An 18,591-nucleotide genomic window follows, 5' to 3' on the forward strand; every position below is an offset into this window, starting at 1 on the left:
CGGGACACTTATATACATTATATGCGGGACACTTATATACATTATATGCGGGACACTTCTATACATTATATGCGGGACACTTCTATACATTATATGCGGGACACTTATATACATTATATGCGGGACACTTATATACATTATATGCGGGACACTTATATACATTATATGCGGGACACTTATATACATTATATGCGGGACACTTATATACATTATATGCGGGGCTCTTATATACATTACATGCGGGACACTTATATACATTATATGCGGGACACTTATATACATTATATGCGGGACACTTATATACATTATGTGCGGGACACTTATATACATTATATGCGGGACACTTATATACATTATATGCGGGACACTTCTTTGCAACGTAATTTGAGCCGTTCTTCATTGCATTCAATGAAGAGCAGCTCAAGATTATGGGCATCAAAGACGCCACGCAAAATGCGAGGAGGAGCTTTTACGTCTGAAACGAGGCAGCTGATTTCTCCTGAAAACAGTCTGTCTTTTCAGACGTAGAAGACAGTTCTCGTGTGCACATACCCTAAGGGTATGTTCACACGGCCAAATTTCAGACGTATACGAGGCGTATTTTGCCTCGTTTTACGTCTGGAAATACGTCTCAAATACGTCGTCAAACATCTGCCCATTACTTTCTATGGGTATAACGCTGTATTGTCCACACGACGCGTAATTTTACGCGTCGTACGGCAATTACGACGCGTAAAATTACGCCTCGTAAAAAGAAGTGCAGGACACTTCTTTGGAAGTTTTTGGAGCTGTTTTCTCATAGACTCCAATGAAAACAGCTCCAAAAACGGACGTAAAAAACGCCGCGAAAACGGCGTGAAAACGCCGCGAAAAATGCGAGTTGGTCAAAAAACGTCTGAAAAGCAGGGTCTGTTTTCCCTTGAAAACAGCTCTGGATTTTCAGACATTTTTGTTGACTACGTGTGCACATACCCTAAGAGATGAGGGTATAATTTGCATGTAATGAAAAAAAAACAAAAACATTTCAAAGTACAAAAGTTTATGTAGAGGATATTGTCACATTTCATTGTCATTAAAGGTATGAAAAAAACATCAGAAATAAATGTGGTGGGAACGCAAAAGCGACTTGGTTGTTCTTAATATCCTATATTTAATAGGTTATATTCCGACAATTTAAGGCAGTGTCTTTGTGGTTCTCCAGCTGTTGAAAGAGCATAAAACTCCCACCATGCCATGACCGCCTGCGGCAAACCTACAGTACAGAATTAGCCCTTATTTACACGAACGTGTGCGTTTTTCGTGCGTTGCAGTTCTGTGTGTCATAAGTGTTTGGTGCGTGGCTGCGTGATTTTCGCGCGTATGCCATTCTTATGACACGTGGTTTTGAGGATTAGAAAAATAAATTAAGGAGGTGGTTTTATTTTTCCCTTCATTTCTTGATCTACTGTTGCACGCACGGAAGTGCTTTTGTGTACTGCGTGTGATTTTCACGCACCCATTGACTTCAATGGGTGTGTTATGCGCAAAAACGCTCAAATATAGGACCTGTCGTGAGTTTCACGCAGCGGACACATGTGAAACGTTCGTGTAAATAAGGCCTTAGAGCATACCTCCCAACCGTCCCGGATCCGGCAGGATAGTCCCGGTTTCTCACCGGGGTCCCGCCGTCCTGGGCGGTCTGCAAAATGTCCCGCTGGGCGCTGCAGCTGTATTAAAACAGCTGATCGCTGCTGATAGGTGCCCTGCATGCCAGACGACTGCAGCAGCGATCAGCGTCAGAAGGAGGCAGGAGTCTTGCGGCGGTATTCTGACTGGGATAGATGCCGGCCCGGGATCAGTCCAGTCACCTGACCTCACCGGGCAGGTGACAGGTCAGGTGACTGGACTGGTCCACTCCCGGGCCGGTATCGACACCAGTGGGAACGCCGCTGCAAGACTCCTGCCTCCTTCTGACAGTGAGTGACGTCAAAGCAGAGTGGAGAGAGGCAGCAGTAGGGCCGGCTACCTCTACCGCTCTTGCGGCATTGTGGCACAAATTATAAGGGGGCTGTGTGTGTGTGTGGAGTGATCTACTGGGGGGCTGTGTGTGGCGCTATCTACTGGGGGGCTGTGTGTGGAGCTATCTACAAGGGGGCTCTGGTGGATGATTTTTCCATTGACCGGTAGCAGAGTTACACAACTGGAAAAAAAATCCCCATCATGTAACTCTGCTACCTGTCAATTGAAAAGTCATCCACCACAGGGTCTCCCTCTTGACTTTCATTGTTCTCAGCCTTTTGGTTTGTCCTGCAGCTGCTGCCGCCGTGATGAGTAAATGTTATACCCAAGTTAGGAAAAGTAACATAAAGACGATATAACCTGATCTATAATATTGGTGATATCCATAGTTTTTTTTTGTAATTGTAAGTCTAGAGATCCGCAGTGAGAATATGATCTTGTTATTTGAAGAAGGATCTGGCCGTGATTTGATGTGTTTATGCGGGATATTGGGCGTGGCTTAAAATGTCCCTCTTTCCCAAATTCAAAAGTTGGGAGGTATGCCTTAGAGCAGGGGTCTCAAGCACGCTGACCGCATGCAGCCCCTGGGGCTGTCATCTGCAGCCCGGGGGACACAGAGCCACTAGTATAGGCTCTGCTCCGAGACTCTGGAATTCCTTGACATCGCTGTCCACATATGAACAGCGATGTCTGGGGCTTCCCCAGAGACGGAGTCCCGTGCAGAGCGCTAGTACAGCCTCTGCTCCGGGACTCTGTGGAATTCCCTGACATCGGTGTCCATGTTTGGACACACGATGTCTGGGGCTTCCACAGATCCGGTGTCCCGTGCTGAGCGCTAGTATAGGCTCTGCTCCGGGACTCTGTGGAATATATGGACAGTGTGTCAGGGTCTTCCCCAGAGCGGAGACCTGGGCAGAGCGCTGCAGTACTCTGTGGAGTTCCCTGACATCGGTGACCATACATCGACAATGATGTCAGGGGCTTCCCCAGAGCAGGAGTCCCAGTGATGTCAGGAGCACAGCTGGACTCCCAGGAAGAGCCTACTAGCGCTCTGCCCAGGACTCCAGCTCTGGGGTTGCCCCTGACATCTCTGTCCATATATGGACAGTGATGTCAGGAGCAGAGATGGAATCCCAGCATCGGCGGAGGGCACTGCGGCAGCATCGGCGGAGGGCACTGCGGCAGCATCTGCGGAGGGCACTGCGGCAGCATCTGCGGAGGGCACTGCGGCAGCATCCGCGGAAGGCACTGCGGCAGCATCTACGGAGGGCACTGTGGCACTATCTAAAAAGGGGCTGCCCAATTTTGACGTGTGTCTGCCAAACGCTGCCAACTGAGCCGCCGGACTGCATTTAGCGACACTTAAACTGTAAAACTGGATTGTTGAAATAAGCACGTGGAGAAATATCTCAAATTTTAAACCTAGCGCTATTATTATAGTAATGTAGTGTTATAGTAGTTCAAATAACTAATTTATTAACAATAATTTTGTGTTGTATCAAATTTGAAAGTAATGCGGCCCGTCAACTTCCCATTTTTTCTATATGCGGGCCACTTACCCGGCCCAGTTTGAGACCTCTGCCTTAGGGCTTATTCAAACGAACGTAAAATACGTCCGTGCAACGCGCGTGATTTTCATGCGCCTCGCACGGACCTATGTTAGTCTATGGGGCCGTGCAGACAGTCAGTGATTTTTGCACACTGTGAGTTCGCTGCGTAAAACTCACGACATGTCCATTCTTTGTCCGTTTTTCGCGCATCACGCCCCCGCTGAAGTCAATGGGTGCGTGAAAATCACGCGCACCACACGGAAGCACTTCTGTGTGACGCGCGTGGTTCGCGCAACAGCAGTAAAAAGTATGTATGAAAACAAAAGCACCACGTGCTACAAACATACAAACAGAGTGTCATGATGATGGCGGCTGCGCGAAAAGCACGCAGCCGCGCACCATATGACGATGACACACGGCGCTGTTAAGTGCCTTTTGCACATGCAAAACGCCACGTTTTTTGCGTGCACAAAACGCACACGCTCGTGTGAATCCGGCCTTAGAGTAAGGTAGAAAAAAGACATACAGCCATGTAGTTCAATCTCCTCTACTACAACGTTGATCCAGAAGAAGTCAAAACAGCCCCTTTGAGGTAGTTGGCAATTGTCAACATTTACATGGAAAAAGTTTCTTCACAAATATAAAAATTTTGAATAAATGGCTGAATCGATAACCCATCTCCAGTATCTAGTACATATAACAAAAATGCCTCCGCCCCCCGCCATCCCGTAACTGTTCATTTACTCTCAAGTCTTTGCTAAAAACCTTCTTTAGGCCGGGTTCCCATTGGTCGGATACGCAGCAAAAACATCAAGCAGCGTGTCCGGCCTGGAAACCGCAGTACATTCCATCTGTAAAACCGCACCACATTGTGGGGGGGTTTTTCGAACTGAAAAGCGTTCATACTTACCCCCTCGGTCTTCTCTACGATGACGTTGCAAGCCATGTGACGCTGCAGCCTGTGATTGACTGCAGCGGAAGCTGCATCTCTAATTGTCATATAATGTCTTCATATAAAGAATCAACTACCACAAATAATAATTTTAACTCTAATTTTGCTAATCTTTCTCAGTACTGCAATCCACCCATTCTTTCAATTACTTTGGTCAACCACCTCTGAATCTGTTCCAGTTCAGCTATGTCTTTCTCACCTGAAGATGCCCAAAAACTGTACCCAATATTTGTGTGGTCTGACTGCCTATTTGGTACATACCATGATTTTATTTGACTTGGCAGCAGCTGCCTGGCACTGATTGCAAAAGTTAATTTTGCCATCTACTCCTACTTCTAATTTCTGCTACATGTCTATTTTTATCTGATTGTTACCATGCAATGTGTAATTGATATATTTGTTCTATCATTTTAAGAGTATAAAACCCACTTATCTATCTGAGGCTCCAAATCTCCCAAAATCCTCTCTAGTATGGTATTATGCTTCTAAGTCAATAACCCTACAGAGCGGTGTATCATTGCCTAACTTGAAAAATCTTCTCTGTAAGGCGATGTTCACATCTGCATCGTGGTATTCGTTTGTAATGCAAACCATGATGCAGTGCTGGATCCGTTGTAAAACAGGCTGAGAATGAATGGAGAGATGGCCGCGTGGTGGTGTGGGGGGTAATAATAAATTAGCATTGTAGCTGGAAGGTATTCGGTATTTTAATAAATATTTTATGCAGTTCTCTAATCTATTCGAATATGATCGCTGATTGCTCATGTTATTACGATTGTATGTAAGCTGTGGGGAAGCAGCGCCTTCTAGTGGCCATTAGCAGGTACATATAAAAAAAAAATGTTTCATACATTTCATTTTTGTATGAGCAGATGATGTAAGAGCATTGCCAATAATCTGGGCCCAAAGGGTGTGTCCATGTACAATTATATTTAATTGCTTTTCCATAATCTCTGCAGCATGCGCAAACCGGGCGTTCCCCTTGTATAACATTTGACAGTATCTGAAATTGTATTTATAATGTTTCCCTTTTTTTTTTTGCACAAAAACAGACACTTTTCTAAAGAGAATTAGATTTTTTCATGTTTTATCATCTTGCAAAATTAAGTAGAATTTTTTTCACATTTCACGTTACTGATGACTAGTTATTGCAATTAGTAAATAATATAAAGGCACAAATATTCAACTCCCATTACTATGATTAAGGGTGACTTAAAAAGGTATTATCCAGGCACGGACAACTGATGACCTATCCCCAGGATAGGTCATCAGTATATGATGGGTGGGGTCCTATGCAGTAGTCAGAGCCATCTGCTTCTGGCATTGAACACTGCATACCCTGCCTAACATCTGGTGCCCAGAGCAGCTGATCGGTGCAGGGTCTGGGTGTCGGGCCCCGAACGATCATATACTTATGACCTATCCTGTGGTCATCAGACTTTCTATTGAGTCCGTACACTGTTGCATCGGCTTTCTCCGAAAGCCGATCAGAAACACCCGAGCGATTCTGCAGCTTCGTTTTAGCGATCGGTGTGGGTCTCAGTGCTCAGACCCCCACCAATCAAAACTTCTGACATGTCAGAAAGTTTAGTTACCTGTTAAGGGCTCATTCAGACGAGCATGATTCTTATCCATGTGCGGTGTGTTTGAAACAACGCACCGCACACTGACCTATTGATTTTAATGGGGCTATTCACACATGCGTGGGTTTCCGTGCAGTGAGTGTCCATTGTGCGAAACTCACCATGTCCTATATTCGTGTTTTCATGCATCTAGTCGCGGACGCACATCACAGGTCAATTATATTGAAGAAAAAAAAAAGTGCAACTTTGTAATTACATTTTATTGAAAATTATTTGTACTATTTGAGATACAGCTGCTCTATATACAGGATACAAAGAAGCTGTATCCAGCGCTGAATCTGTCAGATCAGCGACACTGACGCGTTCAGTTTCTGTGGGTCTTGCGTGTCTCTGACGTGCAAGATCCACCTGTTATCCATCACATCTAAGTTATGAACTGTCAGACACACGCTGAACCCGTCAGTACCACTGACCTGACGGATTCAGGTCTCTGTGCACTATACAGCTGCTCTGTATACAGGATATAAAGCAGCTGTATCTCAAAAAGTAAAAATTACTTTTAATAAAATGTAGTTACAAAGTTCTACCAAACACTCAAAGTTTTTTTTAAATAAAAATATCCATTTCAAAGCCGTACATAGCATTTAATATTGCCTTTATGTTCCCTGATTATATGTCGTAATCATTGTATTATAGAAGAGTGGGATTCTTGTCTATCTGCTCACATTCCAGGCCCATGTAAAACCTTTGATACATTGATCCGGCATAGATCAGGTTAACAGCGAGGAGGAACAGGTCTGGTGAGGATGGAGGATGGGGGTTTGGAATGAAGGAGACTCAGGTGAGACACTACAGAGCCGACGACTCCTCACAAGATCTTCCTGGCTATGATCAGTGACCAAAACTATTCCTTCATTTTCTGGGGTGTCCGATATGACTGGACTTCCCAACCTGGAGAACATTAATACAACAAAATGTTTGCTCCATTCAAAGAAAGGATAATCACTTGGGCTGCAGAAGATCAGTCAGCAGAGGCGGAGAAGACGGAGCTGATCCAAAGGAAACGGTAGAGTTGTGTGTAAAGTGCTATTTCTGGTTGTGTTGGTATATACTATATTACTATTGGATTTTTGGATGTTTTTAGATACTTAAATGCGACGCGCGGCAATACCAGACACGGTAATTCATACGGATGAGCCCCTGTGCAAACAATAAAGGGGACTCTGTGCTCTTCCTTGTGCTGATCAGCAGGGGTCCCGAAGATTTGAACCCACAATCAAACATTGATTGTTAAGGATAAGCAAAAATATTGAGGTCCCGGAGAAGCCTTTTATAGATACTGTATATTAATGTATGCCCTGTTATCTAAACTACACTACCACTTTAAGAGGAGAGCCTTGTATATTAGGCCACTGTATATAAAGTAATTCCCTGTCATGCCCCTTTAATCTTAATTGATCCCTTTTAAAGGGAGTGTCTAGTCTAAAAAAAACTATCATATAATCTATTAGGGAATTCTGGGTTAATAGAGGGGGGTCCTCTGTTCGGGTTTCTCATTTCTTGATCAGAGTGGAGAACGGTTACATAGGGCGTCTCTGGAGGACCTGACCGATCCTGCATTACACATACTACCCATTGATAATGTGTAATGCTTTATTTCTCCTGTGGTGGCACTGCAGGGAAGCTGAGCACTTACTGCCAGGTTTGCCCACCGATCACAGCCGATTGCTGGGTGTTCCAGCATTTTAGAGCAGGAGATTTCGGTAATAGGGGAAAACACTTGAGGGAATCCAATTTGCCCCCGCTACTCCCCCAAGCGAGCCAGTGAAATACAGGTGCCATTTATGGTCCTTTAGGCTATATTTTTGCTGTGGGGTTGCAGAGGTTTTAGGTACGATATATTTTTATGCTTTCAGGAAAAAAAAATTAGCTAGATATATATTTAAATAAAACTCTTCAAAAATCGCTGTAAAAATTCCACTTGTGAATACAGCCTCAATCTGTCCGTAGAAAGGGTTAATGAGCTGTCTTGTCAATTCAGGTATAAGTGAAGTTCCTCAAATATAATTGTCCTTTTTAATGTGCAATTATAGGACATTGACTTTAAAGGGTTATTCCCACTTTAGATATTTATGGCATATCCACTGGATATGCCATAAATGTCTGATAGATGCGGGTCCCATGACTCAGACTCGTACCTATTATGTTGCCCGCTTGTTCACATTAAACCCTCCACTACCACCACCATGTGGCCATCTCTCCATTCATTCTCTGCCTGGATGTGGCAGCCAACAGTCGCCTCACCAAGTTGGGACCCACATCTATCAGAAATTTGACATATCCCAGGGATATGTCATAAACGTCTAAGATGGGAATAACGTTTTAATACCTTTTTATAATCGCCACATGCAGTAACGCATTAGTGAAGTTGAAGTTATATGTGTATGCATAGCTATTTTCAGTGGCTCCAGCTTATCTACATTGCCTATAGGAGACTGAGAGAGTCTGAAATCCACCTCCCTATTTCATAAGAGGCTCAAACAGATTCTCTGTCCTTTCCCTATGCTTTACACTACAGCTCGGCTTGTTCAGATTGGCTGCTGCGTATAACCACAAGCCCACCAAAAGTTCAAAAGGAAGTCATGTGGTAATCATTGGTCAATTGTATGGTCAGACTGGCCCACCAGAGTACCAAAGAAATCCCCAATGGGCCGTTCCGACCTAGGCTCCGACACAAAAATGGGCCTCAAAAGGTCCAGCAGAGAACAACCCCATTTTGAGCTGACTTTAGAACTAATCGCTTGCCACTAAAGTCTATTTCTCATGGGATGATCATAAATAATCCATTAGATCTTATTGATGATGTGCCCTGTGAGTGCAATGATAACTTTAAAGATTACAATGAAATTAAAAGTAGACGTACACATGTTCTGTATAGATGGAGGGTGGTCCTCAGAATCCTTTCCTCCAGTGGGTCCAAGGAACCCCAGTCCAAAGTTGGTCAATTGTATAATTTTGAAAAAATGGCAAACTGGAGGGTTGTAAAGACTCTGTTAACCACCAACCAAAGGGGATCGAGTATTGTCAGCTCACTTCTCTATAGTCCCACAATGTACTTGTGAACTAATACTGATCCACCTTTTTATCCAAGGATTCAAGACCTACCTCTTCTACGAGCTGCAAAGGAAAATGACATTCAACGACTAAAGGAACTTCTACAAGATGAGAATTGTGATCCACTCCAGAGAGGTGAGTAACTGAGAAATAAGGTCCCTACAGGAACCTTCTATACCCCAACATGATGATGACCATTGTATAGCAAATACTACAGGATGTATATTTCCTGCAGTAGACATTATCATCACCATGAGGTGTAAGATACAAAACTCTACCTATGATGACCAGACATTCAGGAGTAATACTATTCATATGGTGTCCTGGGGTAGACCACTCTGGACAAGCCCTAGTCATTTACTCTATTAGGGCACATTGACTTGAGATGAGATCAACTCTCCAGGATCTCACTCCTTTAGCCCAAATTTAGAGACATTACAATGAGTGGGTCTTGCTCTTTTATTGCACGAGGCCCTATTACATTTTCTTGGGCACTTTGCAATTCTAAATTTATGTTGCAGTAGAAACGGCAGATTGGACTTCCTGCAATCAGCTAATTTTGGGGGTACCTTTTTTGGGTGGTACCATACATTCTTGTTAAAAGGGTCCTTCGACGTTAAGCTGATCTCAGGCAGTCTAGCTGTTGAGACCATCAGAAGTCTTTAATTTCCCTGCAGCGCCACTATAGAAGAAGCAAAGCATCACAAGCTTCCCATTAAAATCAAAGAGTTATCCAGGCAATGCATCGACATGACTGGTCCTCCAGATCAAGAGGCGCTCATTGTAGGCACTCTACACTCTGACTAATAGAGGAGGGTCCTCATTCCCTTTACAGGGTTCAAACAACCCCTTTAACAACACCTCTACCTCTTACCTTGCTTCAAAAAATCTATGTTCAGCCATTGGAACATTGGCCAACTTGTGTAAACTAAGGCTATAGAAGGTCGCCATGTTCCTGATCTATTTTGGTGGATTTACCAGCTGATAGATAATGGCAAATCTTTGTGAAACATGTCATTGATCCATGGATGAAAATGACTTGTGGACTACACTGCAGGTTACTGGGTTCGCTCGTCTCATTTTATATGGTCCCAATAAAAAAAATTGTATTGGTGTTTACAACTCTGGATATTTTACATTGTAAAATCGTTATCTTCATTGCCAGAAAAAGCTTCCTGTAGAGCCACTTTATTGTTTCTTCCTAAATAACAATTTCAACTACTTGCAATTCCAGCCTCCTTTGGCTTGTATACGGAAAATGTAGCTCCATAATGGGAAACTCGCTGATTGGCGAAATGCCTTTGAACCAAATTTTCACACGTTTACTCATTTCTAGTGCAAACATTCAAAGCTGCAGTAGACCCTCAAGATTGCAGCCTACCCAAATTATATCAGTCTGTAAAAGTCACGTCATGTAATCATGTGACCGTATTGTCCACAGCCTTGAGATCTGTACACGTTTGGCATGTGACTATGGGAGCCATCAGTGCATGAGCAAATACAAGTGCAGAACCTGAGAGCCTAGACAATGCAGTCTGACTGCCAGGTGAATATAAAAGTAGACTACTCTTCTTTATCGAACAGAAAAACTTTGTTTTTAGAACCAAACATCCCATTAAAGAAGTTTAATGGATGAAATTATTATATTTAATAGGGGAAACTTTAGCCATACAAACAGGTTCAGGCAATGGGACCAATTCTCTGGCTCTATACTTCCTTATTTCACCCCTGAAATTGTAGGACAATAATATGTTTCCCTAAAGGAACCTGCCACTAAAATGAGGAAAGTTTAGTAACATTTCAAGATTGAATGAAGCAGCTCTCTCTGCCTCTAGCACAGCAGGAAGTCACAGCACAATTTGGAGAACTAAGCAACAGCTGACTTGCATCCAGCCAATCAACTGTATGTAACAAAACCCATGTTTCCATATGTCCCCAAAGCTTAAAATACACTGTTAAAGCTACTTATCATCTTCCACACTGAGCAGTCCTCTGCAATAGTCTGCTGTCATGAAATACCCATGTAATGACCAAGGATATTGTAGTTTTCATTTAGTGGAGTGATTATAAGTAAAACATTTTAATCAAAAGGTATAAATTTAGATAAGAGCTAGATAGATTTGATAATATAAAGTGTGAGAACAGGTTTCCATTGACCGTGCAGTGATTCAACTATATATACACAGTGTGCATAACTATATTTTATTCTCTGACGCAGGAGCAGTAGGGGAGACGGCATTGCACGTGGCAGTCCAGTATGGAAACTTGGAAGCCACAGAGATACTTCTAGATGAGGCTCCTCAGCTAATTAACCAGCCAATGACCTCTGACCGCTATGAAGGTAGATTTTGCATAAATCTTGTAATTCCAATGGCGATTTTTAATCTCATGGTTTATTGTTGACCACACACAGGTTATTCTACCACTCAATTTAAGAGTATAATAACTGAAGGAATGTCTTACTTCTGTATATAGTTGACCATCCAACCGCTTGACATTATTGTTTGTACTTGTCAACTTAGGACAATGCCTCTGTGTTAGACTGGTCCCTTGACAGTAAGCTGATCAGAAAGTTTCCCCCTTAGGGACCGCAAGCAATCAGATGTAATCTGATGGGAAACCTGGCAGAAAGTGTTCAATTTCCCTGCAGCGGCAGCACAGGGAAAATTAAGCATTACACAATGCCCATTCATATCAATAGGTTGTCTGTGTAATGCAAGCAGGTCCTCCAGAGTGAGAGACCAAGAGATGAGGATCCTGAACAGAGGACCCCTTCCATTAACTCAGAATTCCTCAATAGGTCAATAGGGTGTATGGACATGTTTGTGTGTTGCTTTTTTTGTTGTTAAACTAGACAACCCCTGTAAAAGTGAAATTAGGGTCAATAGATGTAATCTGTGGAACAAGAATATAACTACTATAATGCTGCCCCCTATGTACAAGAATATAACTACTATAATACTTCTATATACAAAAATATAACTACTATAATACAGCCCCCTATATACAAAAATATAACTACTATAATACCGCCACTATATACAAGAATATAACTACTATAATACTGCCCCCTAAATACAAGAATATAACTACTATAATACTGCCCCCTATATACAAGAATATAACTACTATAATACCGCCACTATATACAAGAATATAACTACTATAATACTGCCCCCTATATACAAGAATATAACTACTATAATACTGCCCCCTATGTACAAGAATATAACTACTATAATACTGTCCCTATATACAAGAATATAACCTTATAATACTGCCCCTATATACAAGAATATAACTACTATAATATTTCTCCTATATACAAGAATATAACTACTATAATACTGCTCCCTATATACAAGAATATAACTACTATAATACTGCTCCTATATACAAGAATATATCTACTATAATACTGCCCCTATATACAAGAATATAACTACTATAATACTTCTCCTATATACAAGAATATAACTACTATAATACTGCTCCCTATATACAAGAATATAACTACTATAATACTGCTCCTATATACAAGAATATATCTACTATAATACTGCTCCTATATACAAGAATATATCTACTATAATACTGGCCCCTATATACAAGAATATAACTACTATAATACTGCCCCCTATGTAATAGAATATAACTACTTTAATACTTCCCCTATATACAAGAATATAACTACTATAATACTGCCCCCTATGTACAAGAATATAACTACTATAATATTGTCCCCTATGTACAAGAACATACTACTATAATACTGCCCCCTATGTCCAAGAATATAACTACTATAATACTGTTCCTATATACAAGAATATAACTACTATAATACTGCTCCCATATACAAGAATATAACTACTATAATACTGCCCACTATATACAAGAATATAACTACTATAATACTGCCCCCTATATACAAGAATATAACTACTATAATACTGCCCCCATATACAAGAATATAACTACTATAATGCTGCACCCTATATACAAGAATATAACTACTATAATACTGCTCCCTATATACAAGAATATAACTACTATAATACTGCCCCTATATACAAGAATATAACTACTATAATACTGCCCCCTATATACAAGAATATAACTACTTTAATACTGCCCCCTATATACAAGAATATAACTACTATAATACTGCCCCCTATGTACAAGAATATAACTACTATAATATTGTCCCCTATGTACAAGAACATACTACTATAATACTGCCCCCTATGTCCAAGAATATAACTACTATAATACTGTTCCTATATACAAGAATATAACTACTATAATACTGCTCCCATATACAAGAATATAACTACTATAATACTGCCCACTATATACAAGAATATAACTACTATAATACTGCCCCCTATATACAAGAATATAACTACTATAATACTGCCCCCATATACAAGAATATAACTACTATAATGCTGCACCCTATATACAAGAATATAACTACTATAATACTGCTCCCTATATACAAGAATATAACTACTATAATACTGCCCCTATATACAAGAATATAACTACTATAATACTGCCCCCTATATACAAGAATATAACTACTTTAATACTGCCCCCTATATACAAGAATATAACTACTATAATACTGCCCCTATATACAAGAATATAACTACTATAATACTGCTCCTATATACAAGAATATAACTACTATAATACTGCTCCTATATACAAGAATATAACTACTATAATACTGCCCCTATATAAAAGAATATAACTACTATAATACTGCCCCCTGTATACAAGAATATAACTACTATAATACTGCTCCTACATACAAGAATATAACTACTTTAATACTGCCCCTATATACAAGAATATAACTACTATAATACTGCCCCCTATATACAAGAATATAACTACTATAATACTGCCCCTATATACAAGAATATAACTACTATAATACTGCCCCCTATATACAAGAATATAACTACTATAATACTGCCCCCTATATACAAGAATATAACTACTATAATACTGCCCCCTATATACAAGAATATAACTACTATAATACTGCCCACTATATACAAGAATATAACTACTGTAATACTGCTCCCTATATACAAGAATATAACTACTATAATACTGCCCCCTATATACAAGAATATAACTACTATAATACTGCCCCTATATACAAGAATATAACTACTATAATACTGCCCCTATATACAAGAATATAACTACTATAATGCTGCTCCTATATACAAGAATATAACTACTATAATACTGCTCCTATATACAAGAATATAACTACTATAATACTGCCCCTATATAAAAGAATATAACTACTATAATACTGCCCCCTGTATACAAGAATATAACTACTATAATACTGCTCCTACATACAAGAATATAACTACTTTAATACTGCCCCTATATACAAGAATATAACTACTATAATACTGCCCCCTATATACAAGAATATAACTAATAAAATACTGCCCCTATATACAAGAATATAATTACTATAATACTGCCCCTATATACAAGAATATAACTACTATAATACTGCCCTCTATATACAAGAATATAACTACTATAATACTGCCCCTATATACAAGAATATAACTACTATAATACTGCCCCCTATATACAAGAATATAACTACTATAATACTGCCCCCTATATACAAGAATATAACTACTATAATACTGCCCCCTATATACAAGAATATAACTACTATAATACTGCCCCCTATATACAAGAATATAACTACTATAATACTGCCCCCTATATACAAAATATAACTACTATAATACTGCCCCTATATACAAGAATATAACTACCATAATACTGCCCACTATATACAAGAATATAACTACTATAAAACTGCCCCCTATATACAAGAATATAACTACTATAATACTGCTCCTATATACAAGAATATAACTACTATAATACTGCTCCTATATACAAGAATATAACTACTATAATACTGCCCCCTATATACAAGAATATAACTACTATAATACTGCCCCCTATATACAAGAATATAACTACTATAATACTGCCCCCTATATACAAGAATATAACTACTATATTACTGGAATTGCCCTGTAAAAATTATATCCCCCTGAGTAATATCTTTGTTTTCAAGGTCAGACGGCGTTACATGGAGCTGCTGTCAATCAGAACATAAACCTGGTTCTTGCGCTGATAGGTAGAGGAGCTGATGTCTCTTCACCTCGAGCTACCGGGACATTTTTTGCACTTAGTCCTGAGAAACTTTTTTACTTTGGTGAGTGCGGGAGCAGGAGTGGAACATTTGTCTCGCTGTTTAGATCCAGGATTGTTTTCTCTATAATCTGCTTCATTTCACCTTCTTTTGGATTAATAATGAAGGATTTTATGATCAGATTTGCTTCATAGAGTTTCTTGTGATGATTTAAGTTAGTTTTCTGCTTAATTTTCTACCTGGGAGTATTTATTAGCCGGGTCTCTATGACGATTTAACACGTTGCGTTTATTGCACTTTGTAATGCGATAGATTGTAGTGCTTTATCGCTGCTAATGTTCATCTATTGGAGGCTTTTGCTGTTTCATGCAATTTCGGAATTCAAAAATTTCAACGATGTAATTAGCGACATTAATCAGCGATATCGACTGCGACTGCGAAGCACCATAATTGCAGCATGTAAAATCCCTTTTGCGTCCTGGCCTTACACGGTTCTTTCCTCACCTGATCAGAATTACTGGATGAAATTCAGTTTAGGTTATTGATTTATGCCAATTTTTGGTCTCCCGCAAATCGCAGTAAAACTGAAGGTCCTGATGTATTCCACTCTATAGTGGAAAAGAGTTTTATTGACGTACATACAGAGGTATATATATATATATATATATATATATATATATATACATATATACACAGGTCTATTAAGTCCAATTTATAATTCTAACGTGTTCTTCCAGAGGAGGACAAAACCACATGAGGTTGATGCCAATTGCCTCATTTGGGGTAAAAATTCCTTCCTCACTCAAAATATGGCAATCGGAATAAATCCCTAGATCAATGTCTTATCTCCACAATCTAGTACTCATATCCTGCATGTTGCTCTTCATTTCTGAGCTCTGTCATATGTCCAGGCAAACGTTAAATACCTTGAGGGGTGTAGTTTCCAAAATGGGGTCACTTCTTGGGGGCTTCTACTGTACTCTGGTACCTCAGGGTTTTGCAAATGCGACATGGCGCCGAAAAACCAAGCCAGCAAAATCTGCATGCCAAATAGCGCTCCTACCTTTCTGAGCCCCGCCATGTGTCCAACCAGCAGTTTATTACCACATATGGGGTATTGCCGTACTCGGGAGAAATTGCTTTATAAATGTATATTACAAGACCCTTCTTAAATTTGTTCAATGAACCAACCATCACAACATCCTGTGGCAGAGAGTTCCAAAGTCTCACTGCTCTTACAGTAAAGAACCCCCGTCTGTGGTGATGGTGAAACCTTTTTTCCTCTAGATGTAGAGGATGCCCCCTTGTCATAGTTACAGGTCTAGCTGTAATAGGATCATTAGGGAGATCCCTGTACTGTCCATTCATATATTTGTACATTGTAATTGGATCGCCCCTAAGCCGTCTTTTTTTCTAAACTGAATAGTCCCAAATTTGATCAATTTTCTTGCTACTGTAATCCATGTGTTTTTTACTGTATGCCTCTGTATAGGAAAGCACAGCAGACTCTACTTTTCTATAATCTGATGCATACTGGTCCGGTGTATGCCAAAAGGACTGTTGGGTAAATGGGCCCATGGATATGCTCAGCCAACGTGCAGGATCTTTCTGATCTAATTCTTCTACGGTTATAGAATCAGGCCTTGTAAGGATTACCATAAATACTTTGGCCCACAAATAGTGTTGCTGTCAGCCCAGCCATTATTTAGACTGGCGGGCCGGTGCTGTTGAAAAAATGTACCGGCAATAGCAAGATAATTTTTTTATAGTAAGTGCGTGCACAGTAAGATTACTTCTTCTTTGGATTGGGACCACCTCTTTTCCGTGCCAGGCCGCCCAGCCCTATGAAAAACAACCGCGTCAGGATTAGGTCAAGTGTTAGAGAACCGGAGACGCTCACATTCATCAACCAGACGTAGGTACACTGCCGGCCTGCACAGCCCCGAGACTCAAGAGCGGAGGTCGGAGAAGGATACAGAGTTATAGTCATTTTTCTGTCTAAGGCTGCGAGACCTAAGTGGCAAATCACATCTCCAAAACTTACTCCCACCCCCTGTACTCATGTTGGGGTGAATTTACATCTGCCTGTTTAATGGAGTTTTTTTGCTGTAATCTGTGCAAAAATCATCCAAGAAAAAGGCACAAAACCGGCACCTAAACCTGGCCGGTATTTCTGAGTGGCAATCAGAAATGTATATGATGTATTAATGGGGTCTACTGGATTAATTTAAAGCTCTGCCACTGTTAAATGTGCTTTGTGATTCAATTCTTCAAAGTTTTAAAGATCTCTGCTTGCTGACAGAGAATTGAAACACTTAAAAAGACCTGCATCTGTATGAGGAGCAAATTACCAAGACCGGTTTTAACCTCTGAATGTATTCAATAATGATCCTATTTGCTGCAAACCAACATCTTAAAAACAGTGAGAAGGCCCTCACGTATAAAAAAAAGTTTTTGCCAAAGTTTTGCGTCAGTGTTGAATTGTCCATTGCAACCAATCAGATTCCAAGTCTTATTTTTTTTCAGGGCAGGGTTGGAATGGAGAAATTAATCTTATTGGTTGTTATCGGCAGGGCTAGGGTTTTATGCACGTTGTGTTTGTAGTGCAGGTTCGGCGTATGCACCAGAAAAGCTCCCAGCGCATACGTCAAACTAATCCATAGGGCCGCATTGACACGTCGGGGAGGTATGTGGCGTTATACCTTTTTTATTTTTTTACTGTATAAGAGTGTAGATGGACAGGTTATTCAATACAGAGGCCTCCAGTAAAAAAAAAAAGGTATATGCATGGTATACTTTTTTTTACAATGGGACCATATGCCTTCACAACCGTCAGTGGTATAAGTCAGAAAATACTCCCAATGTATACTACTGGCGGAAGGCTCAAATGTAGTGTGAATAGAGCCTAACACTTTTTGGTAGAACAGTTTTTATGCCTGAGGGACATAATATAGTAGAAAGTTCCAGAACGTATTATAATATAATGAATAATCATTCTATGGAACCAGGAAACCAGCTTAAAGTTTAAAGGGGTATTTCCAAGGTAAAAATTTATGGCATATATAAATGCCTAATAGATGCGGGTCCCAGCTCTTTAACCTGCACATATCTCCAGTCCTAGCTGGTGAGGCAAATGTGGCATCCAGGTGGAATGGAGTGGTTCTCTATTAATTTCTATTG

Source organism: Rhinoderma darwinii, chromosome 11 (genome assembly GCF_050947455.1).
Source record: "Rhinoderma darwinii isolate aRhiDar2 chromosome 11, aRhiDar2.hap1, whole genome shotgun sequence".
Lineage (NCBI taxonomy): Eukaryota > Metazoa > Chordata > Amphibia > Anura > Rhinodermatidae > Rhinoderma > Rhinoderma darwinii.